At 43.7% G+C, this 20,709-nt stretch overlaps 1 protein-coding gene across 4 annotated transcripts in view; it reads left to right on the top strand.

The window, feature by feature from the left end:
• The window catches only part of LOC122804151 (pleckstrin homology domain-containing family G member 3-like), a 1,602,862-nt gene that overhangs the window by 1,207,161 nt on the left and 374,992 nt on the right, over positions 1–20,709 (top strand). The gene's annotated exons all lie outside the window — the stretch shown is intronic.

Below are 20,709 nucleotides of genomic sequence, written 5' to 3'. Positions count from 1 at the left end.
ATAAGCACGCACAAGTACACACACACACACACACACACACACACACACACACACACACACACACACACAGTCATTCCAGTTCAGTCATACCCCAGCAGATACACACATTCCACCATGACTACCTGTCCACTGAACTTTATGGAAAATTACTGCAGTGGGTCTTCCTGTAAATCAGAAAGAGGTGCAGTGAGAGCTTGGCCACTCGTAGTAGGCTTCCCACTTACAGTAACCTTTTTGAATCTGAGGAAATGGTTATTTAACTGTGGATTAGTGATTACAGAAAAGAACGAAAAAAGAAACTGCAATACTAATGCCAATATGAATCTTTAAATAAAGTTTTATTTAAAGGAAGGCACAGTGGTGAAGTGGCAGCATTGCCACCTCACAGCAAGAGGTTCTCTGGTTCAATTCTTAGCTGGAGTGCCTTCTGTGTGGTGTCTGCATGTCCTCCCTGCATTCCGTTTTTCTGCCATGTTACAAAGATATACGTCTGGCACATTTCTTCCCGGGCTTCCGCTGAAAATTGACTTTGTTCCAAGTCGGACTTTCCCGGTAAACAAATAATAAATGAATAAATAAATAAGTTTCCTGTTGGTTAACATTCCTGGAGCAGATATCATGTTGGCCAACTGCCAACTTTCCCGGATTAAAATTCCAGTGATGTGAACGTTTGTTGTATTAAGGTTTCAATGTTGTCATGTCAGCTAAGTTAAGATTCAATTAACTGGAATTTTGGTCTACTGAAGTAGACCCATATTTATGTGTGTGTGTGTGTGTATGTATATATATATATATTTTTTTATATATAAATATATATATATATATATATATATATATATATATATATATATATATATATATATATTTATATAAAGTATGTTCTATCAAACAAAGTAGATCCATATATATATATATATATATATAATATATATATATATATATATATATATATATATATATGTGTGTGTGTATATATATATATATATATATATATATATATGTGTGTGTGTGTGTGTATATATATATATGTATATATATATATATATATATATATATATATATATATGTGTGTGTGTGTGTATATATATATATATATATATATATATATACACACACACACACACACACACACACTTGTCAGGTAATTTATTAATGACAATATAGAAAGCCTCTTACTTATCTTAAGTGCCTTTCTTTTTTATTTCATCCTCCATCTCCATGTTTTTGTTTCCCCATTTATGGTATCATAGTTAAATGTATAAAATTTCTGTATATTTAATGGTTCATGTGGCAAAAAAAAAGGGCTGGACAGTTAACACATGATGTCAAGAGTTGGTTGATTTAACATACTGTTCTGATATTATCCTTGTCATTATTCCTCACAGTAGGGTCCTGCATCCGACATCGGATCTGAGCCGGCAACATCCGCATAGATCCAAGGCTAAAGTTCCTCCCTCTCCCACAATCCCCTTCTGCCCTCTAATCTTCACATCTCATTTACCAGTTACCACTACGGATGTGATCCATTGGCTTTCGCTGGAAATAAGTGAATTTTCAAATATTTTTCTGCCTTTTACTCTAGTATTAACTAAGATGTTCATCGTGTTTCACTGTTGCAGTCATTACAATTGGGTTGTCCTGCTGGCAGGCTATGCGCAGTCGGCCTGAGTTCCAAAGTCTAGGTCCGGCGTCAGTTGCTGTCGCCTCCTCCCTGGCGTCAGCGCACCAGGGGTATAAAAGATGCAGTTGATGCCATTTTCTTCAGTCTTTCTTGCCGCGCAGTGCCTGAAGCAAAAGCAGTTCGCAAGTGCCAGTTGGCCGACTCCTGAGACTTTCAAATTCGATTTTCAGATCATAGTCTTCATTAAAGCTAAGTACCCTGTTGGGGAAACTTTTTTCTTGCTCCAGACCGATGTCAGAAAAAGTTAATAATTGTATTTCTGGTGGGAAGCAAATACCTCATAAGGATTTTCATTCTTACTGTATTCCTTGCCTAGGCCCTGACCAAGACGTTGCTAGTTGTCGGTTTTGTGGTAGATTTTAACCAAAGCACTATTAAGCGTCGGTACAATTTTGCATTCCATTACTTTTGCAGAAGATTTAGTTATATAATGCCGTCGGAACAGCCGACTACCGGAGTTTATAAAAAGCACAAAGAAAAAGAAAAGGACAGGCATCCGAGGTCCAAAACCGACGACGAGGCTTCCGCTAGGCCTATCGCCGGTTTGCCGATTCTCAGTGAGGCGCTTTCGCAGCCCCTGATGCCCACTACTTAGAGCCACAAGCCGCTTCTGACTCCCACGTGGAGCCGACTAGGCCACCGGAAACTCAAGGTACTGGACACTCGGAAACTATTCCCTCAGATGGGTCCGGAGCTGCTGAGCAGGTATCGGCTTCTGAGGGTGTTTTCAGGCCTACACAGTTATATATGAAACCAACTTCAGCTTCAAAGGCAAAGACTAAAGCAACTCTAAAGACAAAGAAACAAGTACAGCATTCTCCTGGACAGGTCTCCATGCCTAAAAAACAGATGCTTAAAATGGCCGAAGACCTAATTACTTTGATCAGGGGTTTCCATCCCCCTCCTGATAAGAGGCCTAGGCAAGAGATAGAATATGAATCTTCAGATCTGGTTTCCATTTCCTCTGATTCCTCTTCTGAACAGGAATTTTCTCTTCCTCCCTATGAGGATTCTGATGCTAAAGAATCAATCCCTTCAGCCTCTCCTCCTGAGTATTATTCTTTTGGGGAGACCCTGCATACTATGACGGAGCATTTCCACTGGGAGAGCCAAGATTACTCAGAATCCAAGAAAAGGCTCAGAGACTTCCTTTTATTACCTCAGCACAGGCCCCTTGCTATTCCTCCTGTTTTAGACATTGTAGATGATGCATTTTCAGAGTCCGGTCTGTCTCCTGACTCTTTACCACCAGCTCCTGTTAAGCCAGACAGATACTACAGGGTTCCTGATTCACATAAATTTATTTATAAAAACCCTGCTGCTGACCCAAAAACTATTTCTCTGGGTCCCAAAGGGGTCAAGGCTTCCACTGTAAAAAACCCTATCCCCTCGGATAGGGATTCAAGGGCCCTGGACCGATGGGGGAAAAAGATTTATATTTCTGCTACCTTGGCTGTAAGAGCTTTAAATTGTCAATTTCATATGCTTAAATATCAGCAATATCATATGTCACTGCTTAAACAGAAAATGTTGACAAATTCAGAATGTGCAGAAAACAAAGAAATGCAGGATTTATTGAATGCAGCTGAACAAATGGGAAAGCATACCTTGCAATGTGGTTTTGATTCTCTAGAGGCCTCCTGCAGGGCCGCTGTTATGGGTTCTGTCATTAGGAGACATGTTTGGTTAAAGAACAGAATCTGCCCAATCATGTTAAAGCAAAACTATTAGATGCTCCATTACAGCATGATATCTTGTTTGGTGTTAAAGCAGAAGAGGTGTTGAAGAAAATGGAGGACAAAGCTAAATCTATGCAAACAGTCAAGGATTTCTTACAGGTACAGCCTCCCAGATTTAGCAGGAACTGGCCTACAAAGAATTGGTCCTTTCCAGTGTCAGACAGGCCACAAAGAGACAGATACAGACGCCCCAGAAGCAGATCACAGCCCCAAGGCTCATACAGGCCTAAACAATGGGATGCTTCTACCTCCAAAAGCAGAGAGGAAAAATCACAGCCATACAGGAAACAGTCTCAATGACTTTCCCCTGCCAGCACCAAGCACTTATCTTCTGGCAGCTCCTTTGGGGGGGGGGAACTAGCACTTTTTTCACAAAATTGGCACATGATCACCCAGGACAAATGGGTCTTAAATATCGTATCACAAGGCTACAGGTTCCACTTTCACACCCTGCCAAGGCCAAACGGTATGCCAGACCTGCCACCCAATCAATGGGCATTGGCACAAAAACAAGTTTCTTCAGTCATGGACATGAGGGCCATTAAGCAAGTACCACAGCAAGAGCAGGGACTAGGATTTTACTCAAGGCTATTCTTGGTGCCCAGAAAGGACAAAGCCTGGAGACCAATACTGGACCTGTCTATCCTAAACACATTTCTGGATATTCCAAAATTCAAAATGTTAACTCTGCAGCAGCTTCTGCCCATGCTGGGCAAGAAGGCTTGGCTTGTGACTTTAGACCTAAAAGAGGCATACCTGCATGTCCCAATCAGACAATCATGCAGAAGATACCTCAGATTTATAGCGGTCTCACTACCAATTCTCTGCACTGCCCTTTGGCTTATCTACTGCGCCCAGGGTCTTCACAAAATGCCTGGCACCAGTAATTGCATTTTGCAGACAAAGAGGAATACAAATATATCCTTACTTGGACGACTGCCTTATTCAAGCAGAGAACAAGGACACTCTACTACAGCATCTGGCATTTGTAAAAAGATTACTAGCAGGTCTAGGGTACACAGTAAACGAAAATAAATCAAAACTCGTACCCTCTCAAGAGATAATATTCCTGGGTGCAAGCTTAAATACAACTGCCCAGATGGCTTATCTCACGCCAGACAAACACAGACAGCTGACTACTTATTTCAAAATATTGGCAACAAAGACCCAGTTATCTGCAAGAAAAATTCTGCAGGCTTTGGGCTTCATGGCATCCTGCATTCTGCTAATTCCATATGCAAGACTGCATATGAGGAAACTTTAATGGTATCTAAAAAGTGTTTGGACTCAACATTGCCACAGCCTGGAAACAATAATTACCCTCATTCCCTGCTTGCAACAGGAGTTTCGATGGTGGGCAAAGGCCTGTCACCACAACACGGGACAGCCATTCACCTTACCCACAGCCAGGCAGACATTGCCAGCAGATGCATCAGATTATACCTAGGGGGCCCATATGGCAGGAAGATGTATTCAGGGCACATGGTCCACAAGTCAAATGCATCTACATATCAATCAAAAAGAGATGCTAGCTGTTCAAAATGCCCTGACAGCCTTCAAGGATCTACTTCATCCAGGACAACTACTGATAAAGACGGACAATACTACAGTCATGTGGTACATAAACAAGCAGGGAGGCACACATTCATACCCCCTCTGCAGACTAGCCATGAACTTGTGGAACACAGCATTGACGTACCAAGTACATCTGCAAGCACAATTCCTGCCAGGAAAGATAATACTCTGGCAGACGAACTAAGCAGAAACCTAATAGATCCCCATGAATGGAAATTGGATCCACAAGTCTTCAGCATGATAACAAGGAACTGGGGATGCCCGGACATAGACCTATTTGCCTCCCCTCACAACTGCCAACTACAGAGATTCTGCACAAGGACTCTCAAGCAAGCATAGAAAGTGGATGCTCTATCATTCAGCTGGAAAACCCTTACAGTATATGCCTTTCCTCCTGCCTCTTCTCCCCAAGGTACTCCTCAAGGTCAGACAAGAGAAGCCAAAAATGATACTGATTGCCCCAGACTGGCCCCACCAGCACTGGTACCCAATCCTAAAGAGCTTGTCTCAATGCCCAGCTTGGACATTACCTCAAATGCCTCACTTATTGACCCAACAAGACAGTCAAATACTGCACAGCCAACTCAGGACCTTAAACCTGGCAGCATGGCGGATAATGTAGCCATTCAAGACACACCTCTCTCTAAAGCGGTGATGGATGTTATTTTGGAGGCCAGGAGGCCTAGCACCAGAAAATCTTATGCAGAAAAATGGAAGAGATTCTGTGCTTGGAACCAGGCACAAGGTATTGACACGATTGTTCCAAATATCCCTCAGATTTTGCAATACTTAACTGAGATGCTGGATAAAGGCATTTCCTTTTCATCAATTAAAATTCATGCCTCTGCCATTTCAGCTCATTACAATACAGAACCACCTATTTATTTCTCATCCATAACTAAGGCAGTACCTCAGAGGGGCCAAAAACATAAGACCTCCAAGATGAGCACCTATACCTGCATGGGACCTCAATTATGTCTTGGAAAAACTCTCACTGCCTCCCTTCGAGCCAGCCTCTGCAGCTGATATAAAATTCTTATCCTGGAAAACAGCTCTTCTCCTAGCAATAACCTCCGCTAGACGAGTCTCAGAGTTACAGGCACTCATGGCTGTGGAACCTTTTATCATTTTCCATCCTGACAGGGTTTCTCTGAGGACAAACCCTACATTTATGCCTAAGGTAGTGTCCAGTGTGGCCCTTAACCAAACAATTCATTTGTCTACCTTTTATCCAAACCCACAGAATAAGGGTGAGAGACTTCTGCATTCTTTGGACATTCACTGGCAGCTACGCTTCTACTTGGACAGAACCAAAGCTTTCAGAAAGACTGAACAACTTCTAGTAGCATATGCTGCAGGATCACAAGGAAAGCCTATCTCAAAGCAGACTATTTCAAAGTGGATAGGTCACTGAGTTAGTTTCTGCTATTCACAGCATGGCAAATCAGTGCCTAAGGGCATTAGGCCACATTCAACCAGAGCAGCAGCCACTTCAGCAGCCTTCCTCAGAGGAGTACCAACCAAAGACATCTTAGAGGCTGCAACTTGGAGTTCAGTGCACACTTTTACAAAGCATTATCACTTACCTCTCTACTCTAAATCCAGGGCAGGCTTTGCCACTGCAGTTCTGCAGGGCCTCATAGCCTCTCCTAATCCTATTTAGCACCAGCCTCCCAACCTTAGCTTTGGGATTCAACCCAATTGTAATGACTGCAACAGTGAAACATGATGAACATAGTACAGTTGTGTACCTACCATAAATGTAGATGTTCAAGTGTATTCACTGTTGCAGTCCAGGTTACCCTCCCACCTTTCCCCTTTTCCTTTGCTGGGACTTATCTGTTCTTCTCTATTCTATACAACCTATGGGGTGTATTTGCTTGTAGATGAAGGAAAAAGCTGTTTTTTGTGTATGCATGCTTTTTGGCATAATTTAGCCTACCATTTTAGGGGCACCTGACATCTGGGGCAAGAAAAACTGAAGAAAATGGCGTCGGCTGCATCTTTTAAACCCCTGGCACACTGACGTCAGGGAGGAGGCGACAGCAACCGATGCCGGACTTAGACTTTGGAACTCAGGCCAACTGCGGGTGGCCTGCCAGCAGGATAACCCAATTGTAATGACTGCAACAGTGAATATACTTGAACATCTACATTTATGGTAGGTACACAACTGTACTTTCTAGTCTGTTTAGGTTAAATTCTTGTTTTTGGTAGTCTTAGAGTAGTTACCTCCCCTCCCTGAGACTTTATTGTTCTTTTGGCTGTCAGGTTTTTGGTGCCATTTTTCCCCTTTTCCTTAGTCTACTTAGTTGTTAGTTTTTCATCTTGCTATTTTCTTAGCAATGTCTGAAAAGCCCTCTGGGTTTAAGAAGTGCTCCTTGTGCTGTCAGAAGATGCCTAATTCTGACTTGCACAATGAGTGCTTGCTTGTACTGCTTAGGCACTCCTCACCTGGAGGTTGAACGCTACGTCGGTGCTGCATTCAAACCCAGGGCCTTGGTGGAGCACCAAAACAAGCTCTTGCTTAAAGGGATGGTTCGGGGAGGCCCCTTACATCTCTCCTGTCAAGGGGCCCTCTTCTGATTCCAAATGGAAGGCTTCTTTCTCTTCTGGGGTTCCCAAGAAACCTGGGCTGTTGGATACTATGTCTCCAGATCCAACCCCAGGCCAGGCTATCTTGGATCCAAAATCCTTGGATTCCAGACCTGCTTCTGCCAGATGCAGGGTCTCCTCGGACAGACCAGCTTTGGATCTGACCAGTTCATCAGATCTGACCGCTCTCTTTGCTCAGCCTTCAGATCCAATAGTCCTGTTGGGCCCTACCATCATTATCGAGGATTCGGCTCCTGGATCCTCCAGGCACTTGTTGCCTTCAGCTCCGAGCCCTCAGAGTCGAACCCCTGAGTGTAGGCACAGGTCTGTGGATTTCAGGGTTGGATCCCTGGTCAAGTCTACCCATTCCTCCACTTCCTCCAGATATTCTAGGAGTTTGTTGCCCTCAGATATGGACAGGATGATGAGGAGCTTCCTCAAGGCTGAAATAGAGTTGGGGCTTCTGGTGTCCCAGCCCATCCAGCTAGAGGGGCCTCCCCATCCCTTCTCTCCATTCTCCTCTTCCTACTCCCAGGGTGTCGGAAGCTCAGGACCTGGTTTTCCACAATCATATCTTGAAGGGGATGAGTATTCCCCCTTTCTCACTCCGTCAGGGTCTCTGGTGTACTCTGCTCTTCCACCCTTGTACCAGAGTTTACTTCGGTCCGGAGCAGTCTGCACCATTTCCATGGGGGCAGGTCTGGTTCAGGCCTCTCTGGCCAATCCCTTCCCTGTGGGGTCTCAGCCCTAGACAGCTCTGGACCGGTATGCTCAGGGAGTCGTGGTGCTGTGTCAGGGTCCATTCCTTCTTTCTGTGTGGCATCATCCTCAGGGGATGGGGACGGGACCACTTCCAACCCTTCAGCCTTCAGAGTGGTAGAGAGGACCTTCTCCGGGATTGGAGTTACTTCTCCTGCTCCTCTGGGTCCATCCCTACCCTTCTCTGTTTTGGGTGGTGAGGCCTCCCATCCTGCCCAGGATCAGCCTTCCCTTGCTAGCCTTCAGGTGGTTTCCCTTGTCATGGGGTCCACAGCTTTTCCTAGCCCTCCCTGGAGCCCCTCATGGAGGAGGTTCCTCACAAGAGAAAGTGGAAGAGGAGACACTGGGACTCCCCTATGGAGTCCCTCACTGAAGACATGGACCTCGAAGGAGACAGTTCCCCCAGGCCTCCACCTGATGATGTCTCCTTTGGGGACATCCTTGAAATCCTGAGGCAGAAGGGGCAGATGGTGCCCCAACCCCAGTCTTCGGAGGAGTCTGTGTTCCTGAAGGCATTCAGGACGGGCACATCTACTTCCTGGGTGTCCCCTCCTGCAGACAAGTTGGTGGACCAGCAGGGATTGGAAGGAACCAGACACTGTGGAACCAGTACCTAAGTGGGCAGACAAGTTCCTTAGCCCCACCTCGTAGACCGCCATGTCTGGAGCAAAGGGATTCCAGTCATTGCCATAGCGGTTGCAGCTGCCACAAAAAAAGAGCTGGTGGAGCAGAGCTCCACGATCCTTCCTCCAAACAGGGAGTCTTGGGTGATCGACTGGCATGAGAAGCATTTGTTTGCCTCAGTTACCTTTGGACTGAGACCAATTAATTACCTGGCACACTTCACCCGCCTTCAAAGGGAGTTGGTCAGAGAACTCACAACTTCCCTTTCAGAGTTGTTGCCGGAGGAGCACCTCAAGAAGGTGTCTCCCAAGCTCTCTGTTCTGACATCCCTTGCTAATTCCTCGATGAGGTTAATTTCCAATGCTGCAGAAGGTACCTCTCAAGCTGCAGGTACTGTTATAGTGATAAACCATGCTTGGTTACGTCTGTGCAGGTTTGCAGAACCCTTCGAAGTGTCCTTTATAAAAGCTCCCTTTGACGGGTCCATGCTATTTGGACCCTCAGTGAAAGACACTTTGACCCATAGTGATCAAGAGGTGAAGACTTTGTCCACTGTCGGGATTGAGTTTTACACTCCTCAGAGGTCGTTTTCCAAGACCTAGCAAGGAGCTAAAATCCTGTGGTTCTGGAGGTTGCAGTCTTCCTTCCAGGACGCTCCTGATGATTCCTCTTCCAGAGGCAGGGGGAGAGGTTTCAAAAGCCGACACCACCCTTGAGGCAGGGGGCTCCGCAGAACCAGGGTTTCAGAGAACCTTTCTCTGAACTGCCTTTTCAGTGCTCCTGAAGCATTGCCCGACTATCCTGTCGTGGGGGCAGTTAGGGGTCGTCTCTCTCTCTCCAACCACTAGTCTGAACAAACATTACTTCTGATCAGTAGGTATTAAACATCATTTCCAGGGGTTATTTCATTCCCTTTTTTTCAACCTCCTCCTGTACAAAGATATTTCCTGGATGTACCACCCTGTCAGAGTTTGCCTTCAAGGAAGATGTACAACTTCTTCAAAAAAGAGCCATCCAAGAGGTCTCAACAGGGCAAAGAGGATCCAGAACTTAAGTTTTTAAGCTTTTATTCTGAGGAAGTTTGCATTTTATAAACAAAAGCACTAAATAAATACTTGGGCGTGGATCAGTTTGCTTTTCCCTTCATTTGTGTTATTTCTACAGGATCCAGAACTTACTCTTATTTGTTTTTAGTGCCAAAGAAGACCGGCGACCTGCATCCTGTTTTGGACCTGAGGGAGCTAAATCTGCCGGTAAAGAGATCAAAGTTCCAGATGGTCACTATTCAAGCCATTCTGCCTTTATTACGCAAAGGTGACTGGATGTGCTTAGTGGATCTCCAGGATGCCTACTATCGCATCAAGATAGACAGGTGCTCAAGGAGATATCTTAGATTCCAATTAGGGGCCAGTCATTACCAGTACAGAGCCCTGCCCTTTGGACTCATTACAGCCCCCCCCCCCCGGGTGTTTACCAAATGTATGGCAGTGGGGGTGGCTCACCTGGGACTGCAGAGATTACAGGTGTTTCCCCTACCTTGATGATTGACTCCTCACAGCATCCATGAGGCATCGACTGTTACAGACAGTTCAATATGTTAGGGATTACAGTCAACCTCTCAAAGTCCAATCTGGTAACGACACAAAACTTAGAGCTCATAGGAGTCCAGCTTGACTCCATGTCAGAGATTTGGGCTTTACCTCCTCACAGGGTGCAGCTGATTTAGGAGCAGGTCACGCAAATCTTGAGCCTTTCGAATCCTCCTGTACACCTAATTCTTCAGACCCTAGGATCCATGGCCTCGGCCATACAGCTTGTGTCACTGGCGCGGGGTACCATATGCGAGTTTTACAGTGAACCCTGTTGGTTCAGTGATTCATTTTCAATCAGCCTATGTCCATTCCCATAAAATTGATGCCAGTGTGCAGACGGCACCTCTTCTGGAGGCTTCAGTCCCAGGATCTGCTGTCAAGCAGGCCCTTTTCACTCAATCTGCACAAGGCCACTGTGACCACAGATGCTTCCCTGTTAGGGTGGGGGGTTGGGTATTTTCAGGGGAGAACAGTTCAAAGCACATGGTCCCCCATGGAGACCAAATTGCACATAAGCATCCTAGAGATGATAGCAATCCTCCTAACATTGCAAGCCTTTCAGGACTGTCTCCCTCCGGGGACAATTGCAATTCAGACAGACAACATGGCTGTGGTCTGGTATATCAACAAACAGGGGGCACACAATCTTGCCCTTTGTGCAGAGAGGCCATGAGCATGTGGGAATGGGTGATGTCCTCCAGGCACTTTCTTCTTGCAACAAACATACCCGGGGACTCCAGCATGTTGGCCGACAAACTCAGCAGAAATATACTGAGTCTTCACAAGTCGTCCCTCAATCTGAAGGTGGCAAAGCAGATTTTCGATTGTTGGGATTAGACATGTTGTGACCTATTTGCCTTCCCAGTCAACAACAAATGCAGCATGTACTTTGCCCTGATCCCCCCAACTGGGGGGAGACACCAAGGAGCGCTCTAGTCCACAGTTGGTCTCCTCTACACTTACCCTCTGATTCCTCTCATCCCCAAAGTACTGCAGAAAGGGCATCACCTGAGGACTCTATCCTCATTGCCCTCTTTTTGACCTCATCAGACATGGTTTCCCTTCCTAAGGTCTCACCTGAAGTATCCCCCTTGGATACTTGATCCCCTTCGGGGCTCCCCATTCCCATTCTTTGGACCCTATGTCTGACCGCATGGTTTCTCCAGTTCTAGTGATCTTGAAACAGTCCAGTCTAGCCTCCCTATCAAGAATATCATACTAGCCTCTCAAAAACCTTCCACCAGAAAGATTTATACTAGCAAATGGAGAAGATTATCTATTTGGACCCAGAATAGGAATCTAGATACTTTCTGTGTTTCTGTGCCTAATATTCTATTGTTCTTGTCCTCATTCTTTCAGGAAGGGGCAAGCTTTTCTAGTATTAAACTTCAGTTAGCTGCCATTTCAAATTTCCATGAGAATAATGAACCTACCTTCTCTTCCAGACTCTATAAGGCCTTCATGAAAGGCGTTTTCTTGTTAAAGACTGCCTGTTAAGGATCCCTCGCCTCCATGGGATCTCACCCTCATGCTGTAGTCTCTGAGTCATTTTGAGCCTGCTAGTACATGCAGTTTCAAGTTCATTTCTTGGAAGACAGCCTTCCTAGTAGCCATAACTTTGATTAAGAGGGTGTCCAAACTGCAAGCCCTTTCGTTTACTCCCCCGTATATGATCTTTTATAAAGATAGTCTCTCTCTCAGAATGAATCTGTCTTTTTTAGCCAAGGTTTTTACTGAATCCAATCTGAATCAGTGCATACAGTTGCTAGTTTTCTTTCCCAAGTATTCCAATAGACATGAGTACATTCTGCATACATTAGACATGCACAGGTAATTATATTTTTATCTGCACAGAACTAAAGAGTTTCGTACATCAGACCAGCTTTTTGTAGCCTTTTCCTCGAATAGGCATGGCCTCCCCGTTTCCAAAGTGACTGTCTCTAAGTGAATTCCCAGCTGTATTTCAATAGTTTATTCCAGTAAGTGTCTTGCGATTCCAGGAAAGATTAGAGCTCATTCTACTAGGTCTGTGGCTACCTCTTCAGCCTTCATGGCTAGAGTCTCAATTGATGGTATTTGCGCTGCTGCCACTTGGTCTAATCCTCACATCTCTATGTCACATTACAAGCCGGATTTGTTTTCCAGGAACTGGGCTTCCTTTGGTTCCACAGTGTTTCGACATGTCCTTCCTTGCGGCCTCCCAGGATGTATGTTTGTTGGGGACTCTGACCCTACTGTGAGGAATAATGACATGGATAACATCAGATAGAGTCATGTACTTACATAACCTGGCATCTGTGTTATCCTATGTCATTATTCCTCACAATTCCCTCCTGCCATCCCCCTTCTTTGTTGGATCTTCCAGGAAGGTGGAGTGTTCTGGATCCAAAACTCTTTCCTTTCTTCCCTTTGGAGTGTAGCGATACTGGATATGTTAGCAAACTCAGTCTGAGGGTTAGAGGGCAGCAGGGGATTATGGGAGAGGGAGGTGCTGAAAAAGCTAAGGTTGCCGGCTTTTATCCGATGTCAGATCAAAGACCCTCTTGTGAGGAATAATGACATAGGATAACACAGATGCCAAGTTATGGTAAGAACATAACTCTTTATATCCACTGATAACAAATGAAATGGCCATTACGATTATCAAAGCTCATAGAGCAGCTGGACTGAATGTCTTTTTCTTTAAAAATATTACAGATTATATAGTCCCATGTTTGAGGTTTCTGCTTCAGAAATCCTTAAGATCAGTTTTTGTTCCTAGACTCTGGAAGGAGGCCTTTGTGCTACCATTCATAAAAGGGGATATCTCTGCTTCTGTTGATAATTACCATCCCATTAGATTAACTTGTATATTAGCAAAGTGTTTTGACCATGTATTATGCAAAATTTTGTCTGGTATGTTAGCAGCTAGTTTGAATATATATCAGCATGGTTTTACACATGACATTAATGCTTAACTAACTTAATTTTTAAAAGCCAGTATGGGAATCCTTTGATTTAGCTCTTCCTGTTGATACTGTGTATCTGGATTTGGCTAAGGCCTTTGACATGGTACACCATGTTGAGATGTTGAGAATAATGTACAAATGAAAGTTAATGGATATGTAGGTAGATTACTTATAAAATATAAAATCTAGTGCCAAAATTAGGTAAGTTTTGGCATTTGCTAAAAATATCAATATGGAGTGCTCAGGAGTCAGTGCCTGGTCCTGTCTTCTCTTTAGCATCATGTCAGATTTTTCATCTTTGAGTAAATTGTATGTCAGCAAGGTTGCAAATGTAGCTTTAACAAACAGTGTGGAGTCTGCATGTCCTTCCTGCTGTCAACCTCTCCTGATGTTAAAGACATGCAGGTAGGTGCGTGCATGAATGGGTGTCCCTTCCTTGAAAGCTGGGCGTCCGGCTGGCACCTCAGCACCGTAAAAGTCCACTGCCAATCATTAGCGGACCGGAGTTCTACTGTGGCAATTAGCGGACCAGAGGTCCACTGTGGCAACCCCTAATTGGGAAAAGTCAAAAGACATTGATTTGCTATACTGTGTACAGTTACCAGTAAGGCTGAAAGTATTTTGCTTCCACATTATAACTCAATGGTAACACTTCATATTGAGTAATGTGCATCAGTTTCTACTTATAATCAGGTGTAAACTGAAAAGGCTGGAAAGAATTCAAAGGATTTTTACAACACATACTACAAAAGTCAAGAACCTGAATTATAAGACCAGGTTGGAGACATTGTTCCTTTTCGCAATAAGTTATAGACTGGTGAGAGGTCATCTTATATTAATTTAAAATGCATTAATAATGACACAATTGCAGCTACTTTGGGTGTTGAAATCAAAAATCCTTCTTTGGAGACTAGTAGGGACAAACAAATGTTTGTTGAATTTACTTTATTTAAAACAGTATTGGAGCTCCTCTAGCAATAAATGTAACTACTCCTCTTTTCCTTTGTGATATTCTGCCGAATATCCACCCTGAAATCCCTTCTTTATCAAATTCAGATGCTCTGCTTTTTCCAGATGTGCCTCTTGTAACATTGTAATTTGCACTAACATTGCTGTTTGCACTCTACATTTCTTATTATAATTAAATATTCTCTTCTTTTTTTTCTGCACTTGTGAGACCAATCATATTTCAAGATAATATGGAAAGTGTCACCATTATGACAAGAAGGCCTTAATCACACCTATAATATATAAAAACTTTTTTAAATGTCTGTTTCCAGATTTTGTGATACATGCACCCCCTAATGTTTGGAGTGAAAAGCACCCCCATAACATGTTAATTTAGTACAAACACACAAAAGTATGTACATCTTCAAATAATTAAGTTTAACCCCGCTCTTAGGAGGAACACTTGTCACAAATCGACAGCTGCAAACACAAGCCTTATATAACCTAATGTTGAGATTATCTCTGCTAAGACTCATGTTACTGCCTGTGTTCCCACTTACACTGATTGGTGTGTTTATATTTATTCCCCACCCAGTTGTGAAAAAACAGCTTGTATGTTTATCAGAAAAGATTAACTTTTAACCTTGAAGAAACCAGTGTTTGGCTTTATTGCCCTATAATCATCTTATCTCATGGAAACTTAAGAAAATGTAGCCCTCAGCTGCAGGCTTCTAAAGAAGAGCTGAAACATGTATAGCTAAAGGAAAACCTTTCATTACATTTAGTAGCCTCCTATTTACTTGGTTCACTTAAATCTTATTAGATCAAGCCAAGGGTCTTTGTTCAGACATTCACCTATGCAAAAGTAAGAGGAAACACATCATCTCTACATATATTATTATCTGTCTACTTTTGCACTTCATCTTCCACCTCAATAACCCAAGATTATAGCCTGTTAACGTAAACATGGTTTTATTTAGCCTTTTTCTCTTTTTACATTGTAATGCATGCATTTCTTAATGCTAATAAAGATGAAAGAAAAAAAGGCCTCCATTTACTTTAATATCTTTAACACATACAATAACTACAAATGCTTTGCTGTAAAACATGCACGTTGCACCATGAAAAGTTTTATAGAAATACTGTTAAGAACAGAATAGTTTTACTTAGTTACTTTTCCTTTCTCTTCTTTCCCGTATACTGTCCTTCCAAACATTAATGACATGAAGTGAGGCAAATGCCTTTCATTTCCCCACAAGTTTAACAAAATCAGTAAAAGTCCATTCTTTCCACTTTTGTTTGTACAGCTATATTTCACAAATGCAATTGATGCTTCGTAATCTCACATTCAATCATTAACTTCCATGTTGCTGGTCTTCTTCCTGTTTATTTCCATCTCCAGACTCTGGTTCAGTTCCAAAGTACTCCTGGTTCTTCTAGTCAACTCCAGTGCTTTTCTTTGTCCCTCAAGCATTTTCCTTTAGAACATTGTAAAAGGTTTCATTGATAAAGTCTCTCCATATGCTTTATTATCAGAAGAATGAGAAGCAGAGTTCCATTCAGCTTGATGGCTTACTTTCTGTTGGACAAACATTTGTATTACTTCCTTAGCCTGTTCTGCATCAACAATGATTTTGATCCTCCAGGAAAAAAAGTATTCTGAAGACAGCTGAATACAGCAGCTTGAATCTCACACCTGCCTTTCAACATTCCCTGACTACTAGAAAAAAATGTCATCCTCTTTTACCTGGTGGACAGTAAGTATTCCTGTGCCACAAACACTCTGCTGCCTCCTACTTTTAATACTTTGCCCTTTTGCCACAGTTTTGTCAGGATCATTTTTTTTCTGCTGATTGGATTGTATCTTTAATAATACAAGGCTTGGCTGCATTCTCATGCTCAGGTTTGGACTATACACACTGTGTGCCCTTTCAATTAACAGATCCTGTGATGGAATACCAATCTAGTTATTTGTGACTTCATAAAATTAATACAGTCTGTTTCCTCCAGCTTCTCTCATAGTTGATTTTCTTGCAGGCTTTGTAAGTTTCTTCTTTGCTGGCATCCAGGCAGTGTACTTAATAGTCAGTAACTGTATTTACTAAAAGTGACAGAGTTCCTGGCCCTTGCCTTTCAGAGCTAAAGTTAAGCTGTTGATCAGTGTGCAACAGTCTTGGAAAGCTGCTAAATTACTGTAGTCTTAATAGAGTTCCACAATTCAAGTTCAGCAACACAATTATCAGACTATAATTTATCATGCATCCATACAACATCCAATACATTGCAGATTGCTGTAGTCCTCTCTTAAAACCTAGTTGCCTCGTGGTTTTTGCATCCTTTCAGGCTTGTTGGCTGTTGGTGAAGCACCCACCAAGAGGAGAAAACGCTGAGAGAAGAAAGGAGCCACTTTTGAGATTTTAAGTATTTTTCCTCTGTTTATTTGCTAAGTTTTTCTGCATAGTTGCCTAGTTTGAGCATTTTCTGGCTTGTTAAACTTGATTTCTGCATTAGTAGCTGTATTTAGAGCACAACCAAAAGCTGTTTACTGAATTTCCTGTTTGCACTTAATTTTAAAATCGTTTTTTTCTCAAAACTTGCATATTTTCTGTCTTTGGCCTAGCACTCTTGTGTGGGGTCATTTACTGTACTCCAAAAAAAAAAAAAAAAAAGCTCAGCACTTGTCTTAAAAGCATCTTCTTTTCAGGTTTAGCACTTCTGTATTATACAAAGTCCCTCACTAGCGAAACCCCCCCCCCAGGAGTACCCACTTCCTTACTAAGTCCTCTCTTATTCAGTTACACCCCTAACTTCTTAATTTCTCTAGCATGTCGAAGGGCCATATGCTGGCATCCTCCCCTGTCCAGTTGGTGAATCTGGGAATATTGAGGCAATGTTACAATTGCCTCATGTACACAGACAACCCTCTCCTCCTCCCACATAACACAAATACTTGCGAGAGATGCAGCTATTTGGCCAAACTGGAGGCTGAGCTCTCTCAACTCAGGACTGGCAAGACCAGACAGGAGGAGAAGGCAACTACACACACCACAAAACCAGTCTCACATAAAGCTATCACAACAATGAATCAAACACATAAACACACAAAGACATACTCGGAGGCTCTGAGCAAAGATTTACCTAAACAGCAGAGGCCTCCAAAGCAGACACCCAAGCAACTGCCACCTCATGACACACCACAGGCAACACATAAACCACAAAATCAGTGTGCAAAGCAGTCACAGCCCTTAAGGCCAAATACAACACCAAACATACTTGTCATAGGTGACTCCATAGTCAGACACACTGACATCCCACTCACCAGGCTGAATAAGGAGAGGGTCACAGTAAGCTGCCTATCGGACGCTAGAATCCGCCACATAACACAAGCACTCAGGTCACTCCACAGCAAGTACAAATATGACACAGTCATTGTCCATGCTGGTGTGAACGACCTGAGACGTACCTCCCTGGACTACATGAAAAGAGACATAGAGGAGCTCTCTGATTATGTAGCCCAGGCAGGTATGACCCTGACCCTGAGCAGTATCCTTCCTTCACCAAGAATGATGCCACAACATAGAGACAAGATGATCAGCTTTAACAATTGGCTTAATTTCTGGTGTCATTCAAAGGGGATCCAGTGTCTGTCTGCCTGGGATGACATGCTTGACAAGCCACGCTGCTTCGTAAGGGACGGCTTGCACCTGTCACCCCTGGGATTCCGGATATTGGCTAAGGCTCTTGCCACCCCCATAGTGCCTTTTTTAGGCAAGGCTCAAATTCTAAACCTACCACCCTAGAAAACAAAAATGGGAATAAACTAAGGGAAATGCTGCTCAATGCCAGAAGTCTAAATCTCAAAATGCACGCACTCGAGGCCCTTCTCAGTATGGAGAACATCGATGTCTGTGCTGTAACTGAAACCTGGTTCAAGGCTCCTGAGAGGACCCCGGCACTATCAGGTTTTACCTCATATCATGCGTTCCGGCCCCAAAACCCAGACCACACCACAAAAGGAGGGGGTGTATCCATATTCATCAAGGATACCCACACCTCCAGGTTGGTGGCAACGCATAAGCATCGGAAACCATCCAGGTGCAATTAACCATAGGCAAAACTGCTCTACAATTTGTAGCATGCTACAGGCCACCCTCTCAAACTCAGGAACCCCACACAGCCTTCCTGAAGACACTGGAGGGTATAAATGTATCTCCAAACACCATTATATTGGGTGACTTCAACTACCCGAATATAGACTGGGAACATTACTCAAGCCCCAACTTTTTAGCCCACAGGTTCCTGGAGTTCATAAATTCAAATGCCATGGAACAACTAGTCACCGTTCCCACAAGAGGAGAAAATATACTAGATCTCATCATCACAAACATGGGGACAAAATGCTCCACACCCGAAGTATATCCCTCATTGGTGAGATCAGATCATAAACTAATCTCACTGGAAATTCACATCCTGCCCCCACCCCAAACAAAAAAGACCACAGTGAAGAACTTCTCTAAAGCAAACTTCACACTACTCAAGACTGGTGTGGTATCCTTCAGGGCCCTCGAGCCAGTGGAAACCACAACCCAAGCTGCGGAAGCCCTTACAAATGCCTTCTACGAACACCTCCAGGACTGCATGGATCAGGCAATCCCTAATAAAACCAAGACTCTTTCTACCAAGAGCAAACGTCCAGTCTGGTGGACCCCAGCCATAAACAAACTTTACAATAAGAGGAGAAAGCTGTTACATGATAGAGCAAAATCCATAAAAGAGAAGACACCCTTGATCATTATTAGTAAAAAAATACGAGCACTCATAAAATCATCCAAGGCCAACTTTGAGAGAAAAATTGCCATAGATTCAAAAGACAATCATAAGGCCTTCTTCAGCTATGTCAGAAACCTGGGTGGAATCTCCCAGATATGCTCATAATTAGTCCAAAATGATACAAAAATCACTGAACCCACAGACATTGCCAACATACTGGCGGACAGGTTCAGTGCAAACTTCACCCCCCTCTCCAAAAGGAGAGATAACTATCCCAGCGGAGTGTAGCCTCCCAGACATCTCAAATGCGCAGGTAAAAGCTGCTCTCTCTAAAGCTAAAAACACAGCATCAATGGGACCGGATGGTGTCCCCGGCTGTGTGCTACACGAACTCAATGAGGAACTAAACCTGCACATAAGACAGCTGTTTAATCTTAGCCTTACCACAGGATACGTGCCCAAGGAGTGGCGTACGGCAACTGTGGTCCCACTCCACAAAGGCGGTGCCTCTATGGACCCTGGTAATTACCGCCCCATAAGCTTAACAAGCCTGGTCTGCAAAGCTATGGAGAGGATCATAATGGAACTCATAAACAAAGACATAGGGGACTTGCAGACATTGGACCCGACCCAGTTTGGCTTTGTCAAGGGCAGATCATGCCTTTTGAACTTGGTCGACTTCTTCGAAACAGTCACCAAGGCCATTGATGAGGGAAAGGCAGTCCATACAGCCTACCTTGACCTTGCAAAGCTTTCGACACAATACCCCACTCAGGTATTATAGAGAAACTTACCAGCTTAAATGTAAACCCATATGTCACAAGATGGGTTGCAAACTGGCTAAAGGACAGAACCCACAGTGTCAGAGTTGCTGGCACCATGTCAGACTCCAAGCCGGTCACAAGTGGTGTCCCACAGGGCTCAGTCCTTGGCCCCCTGTTGTTCGGCATCTACTTCTCAGAAGTACAGGCAAACATAGGAGGACTATGGCTGACAAAGTTTGCAGATGACTGCAAACTGGGCGCCATAGTGGAAAGTACATCGGACACAGATATCCTTCAGAGGGGTCTCACGGAAACTGATAGCTGGTGCCAGAGCCATGGCCTGAAGTTAAATGCCAAATAATGTTAGTCATACCCTTCGGGAAAAACAAGGTAACCCCAAGCTACCATATAGGTGGCAATCCACTAAGCACAGAAGAGGTTATCAGGGACCTGGGGACCCAGGTTGACAGTGGCCTTTCTTTTGACACTCACATTGCTAAAGTGGTTAGAAAGACCTTCTACATTGCCCACCTGATCATGAAGGGATTCACATCCAGATCAAGTGAGGTCATTGTTCCCCTGTACTCTTCACTTATCAGACCATTGATCAAGTACAATGCCCCATTCGGGATGTATCTCACCCGACACCTGCAGCAATTGGAGAGACCCCAAAAGTTCCTCACCAAAAGGATAAAGGGATTCCAAAATCTGTCA

This window comes from Protopterus annectens, chromosome 6.part0 (genome assembly GCF_019279795.1).
Source record: "Protopterus annectens isolate FY-2018-M chromosome 6.part0, PAN1.0, whole genome shotgun sequence".
Taxonomy (NCBI): domain Eukaryota; kingdom Metazoa; phylum Chordata; order Ceratodontiformes; family Protopteridae; genus Protopterus; species Protopterus annectens.
The sequence above is the reverse complement of the archived record's forward strand: the minus strand, read 5'-3'. Positions and strand labels throughout refer to the sequence as shown.